The sequence below is a fragment of the Ailuropoda melanoleuca genome, chromosome 16, assembly GCF_002007445.2.
Source record: "Ailuropoda melanoleuca isolate Jingjing chromosome 16, ASM200744v2, whole genome shotgun sequence".
Taxonomy (NCBI): Eukaryota; Metazoa; Chordata; class Mammalia; order Carnivora; family Ursidae; genus Ailuropoda; species Ailuropoda melanoleuca.
In genome coordinates this window covers 72,877,621-72,881,117 of record NC_048233.1, presented here as the reverse complement: position 1 = coordinate 72,881,117, position 3,497 = coordinate 72,877,621, and the positions used below count along the sequence as shown (strand labels likewise).

Genomic DNA, 3,497 nt, shown 5'->3' with positions numbered 1-3,497 from the left:
ACATCCAGAGGAAATGGTTTCACAGAGCCTCAAATTTCTTGCCCCCGGCACCAAGTGAGTCAGATGCGGGACCTGTCCTGGATGGCGAGAAACGGCTGTGGCAGAGTCTCTGAGGTCCAGAGATCGGTGCCAGCCCTGGGCCTTGCTCCTGCTCCGTCTGCCTTCTGCCTGGGAGTGGGCACTGAGCTGTGGGCCGCGGGGGTGGGGAAGAGCCTCGGGAGATGCAGGATGTGGCGGCTAATGAGATTAGCTTCAAACTCCTGCCATCCCACCCCGCTCCGTGGGGGTGTCTGCCAGTCTGCCCGGCTCACCGACACAGTCCGCCCGTCTTCTCCCCGATGCCACACACCCAGGCCCAGCAGCCAAGCAAGTGGGGGAACGGATTAGCCTCTGGAAGCCAGCAACGTGGCAAAGTCGGGTTTACAGACACCCTGCAGGAAACCACTGGGCCTGGGATCAGCTCCGGGAGCTTGCGTGGCACTCTGCGTTGGCCAGACACCTGCCACGGCCGGAGAGCTTCCTTCCTGGGTCGGCGTCCTCCCTGGTGCCCATTCCCTGGCTCTGGCAACCCTCTACTCTTCTGCCTGAGCCAGCCTTTAAGAGGGGTCTCCACCCTAGAGATAAACCCATTTGGAGAGGGAACTTTTTCTTTAAATATGGAAAGCGTCATCAATTTCCATGTCATTCTTGTGCAAGACCGTTGCTAATCTCCTCTGTGTCGTTCCAATTTTAGGGTGTGTGCTGCCCAAGCGAGGGCGAGAGAGGGAACTCTGGGAGCTCAAAAACCTCCCAGGCCTAAAGCAAGGGAACTGGGATGATGAGTGATGGACAGGGGAGCTGGTTTGCTTCGAAGTCTCTGTCACGGGCAGAACCGTGTCTGCCAAATTCATCTGTTTGAGTCCTAACCCTTGTACCTCAGAACGTGACTGTATTTGGAGACAGAGTCTTTCAGGAGGCAGTCAAGGGAACGTGAGGCCGTATTGGGTAGGCCTTAGAGGAGGCAGGCAGGACGCGAACAGGCGCAGACGGAAGACCATGGGAAGGCACAGCAAGAAGACGGCCATCTGCAAACCACAGAGAGATCAGAAGAAAGCAACCCTGCAACACCCTTGAGCTTCCAGAATTGTGAGAAAATGAATTTCTGTTGTTTAAGCGACCTCGCCTGTGGGACCTGGTTTGACAGCCCAAGCAAGCTGAGAGAGCCCCTATTTTGTCTCCCAGTAAATTGGACCACACACCCCAAACAAGGCTGCCAAGGACATCTCCTCACTCAGGCAGAAGAGAAAGAGAGCAAGCCCACACCGAAGGTGAAGGCCTCCTGGGTGCTGGTCACATATACACGGCCTCATTTATTGCCCCCAACCCTGCCAGGTGCCACGTGGGCCACTTCTTCCCACTAAGGAAACGGAGCCCCTCAGAAGTGAAGCCCCTTCCAGGCACGTTGGAACTCACATCTCTCTGACTTCAAAGCCTGAGTTCTCTTCACCAATTGTGCCGACAGTCAAAGGGCCTCCCGGGTCAGAAGAACACAGACAGAAGTTGGGTGGCTGGCAGGCCACAGGGTAGCAGAGGGGATCCTGGGCCATCTAGCCTCGGGGATCGGTGAGCTCAGGCCATGATGCCCGGGCAGCCTCCTGCAGCCTCCCAGAGGACAGCTCAAAGCAGTCCCTTCCTTGCAAAGAAAAGATGCCCTGGGCAGAAAGAATAAAAGGAGAGGAAACCAGACACAGGGGATTGAAGAAGAGGACACCAAGGTGGGCCAGAAGCAGAGGAGAGAGGAACCCTCTGTCCCCAGCCGGGAACACCCCCTTCCACTTCTCGCGCACCCCCGGAGGCTGCCGGCTGCCCCATTTCTGTAGTGACCAACACATAGAAGCTTCCTAGTGGGCGCCGGGCATTGTAACCCCTCTTCTGCTCTCCTCTTCCTAGGAGAGAAGAAAGTAAGGTGCTGAGAGGCAGTAAGATGCCCAAGGGACCACAGGTGGCCAAGGTAAGATAAGACTTCAGTCCCGATATCCAGAGTCAGAGTCCCATTCCCAACCATTCCCCTGCGTTTTGGGAAAGACTCTTTTGGAAGTATCACTGTTTCAGCTGTAAAGAAAAAATAAGGTGTCTTGCTGCACGAAGAAGCACTCTAGAAAGCTACCGGTCTTTACCAACCTAATATGAGTAAGAATGTATTCCCTTTAACAGCGCACATTTGAGAGAGAGAAAACAAGAGAGTCCAAAGGGAAAGGCAAGCACTCCCAGAGGAGAGCGAGCAAGGTGGGGGCCAAAGCCAAGGTGCATAGCAAGGCCTGAGGTCCTTGAGCATGCAAGCACCCCCCTCTGCAGGCAATGGGTTGTTTCGGGAGGGGGGCTGGTCCCCGGCAGGATTCTGGGGTGCCCCTTCCTGCGAGCAGTGCTGAGGAGACAGGCTCATTTGCCCAATAAAACACTTCTGAAATGAAATTCTTGCCATAAATTGGTGGTCATCGTAGGAAAATGCCTGCACGGTGATGTCCACACCATGTCAAAAATCATCTATGCATCATATGTACCTACACATATACTGATACATTACAGGGAACATCCATTCACCGTTCTTTTGGTAACAGTATCCCGATGTTCCTCTGGGAACGCCCTCTCCCCCACGCTCCACAAGGTACTTTTGAAACCTGGTATGGCTTATCTACCGTGAAGCGTGTACAGCTAACGTTTCAAATCAATGCGTATTAGTGTATGTGTGCACCCGTGTAGGTAACCCCAAATCAAGACAGAGCACATTTCCAACTCTCCTGGAAGACGCCCTGTGCCCTCTTAGTCACTTCTGCCCCCACTCTCAGAGGTAACCGCTCCTCTGACTTCAGCACGCGGATTGGGTTTTTGCCAGGCTCTGCACTCCATCACAGAGCTGATGGGGGTGGGGGTGGGGGGCCGTGGAGCATGTGATTTGGGCCTGACCAATCAGAGCATCACATTCCTCTAACCGCTGTGATTGGTCCAGGGCTTCGTACCCATGGAGCAAGGCGGAAAGTGACATGCCCGTAGTGGCAGGCACTCCTTCGCACTGGGGTGCGGGTGGAAAGATGGTGTGTGAGTACCTGAGGCTGTAGGAGCCTGAAAATGGTCAGCAGAACAGAGGACAAGGCTGAGAGATGGAAAGTACCTGGGGATGTTGTCTGAACCCCTTTTGATCAAGCTGTATCTACATGAGCCAGTAAAAGATTTCTTTTGCTTAAGCCATCCTGCTAAAGCATTAATGGCTAAACACATGCACCAGGACAAATCAGAAAGAGTAGATATCAAGTGCAAATTTGGTCACACTCAATTTTATTTAAAAGTTTATGGCTTCCTTTACTCTTAGGACATGGTCTTACCATATTCTTCACAGACCCCCCATATGTCTCTGCTGCCTCACCATGAGCCAGTCACTCCTGCAACACCGATTTTTCTCTCTCCTGCCGCAGGGCCTTTGCATAGACATTTCTTCTTCCTTGACCACTCTTTCTTCCCAT

The 3,497-nt window shown here is 53.5% G+C and overlaps 1 non-coding gene across 1 annotated transcript; it reads right to left on the bottom strand.

The window, feature by feature from the left end:
• Window positions 1-650: 650 nt before the first annotated feature.
• On the bottom strand, window positions 651-753 carry LOC117796901. Its single transcript, XR_004621597.1, has one exon. It is a non-coding gene; the product is annotated as a U6 spliceosomal RNA (small nuclear RNA).
• Window positions 754-3,497: the final 2,744 nt, after the last annotated feature.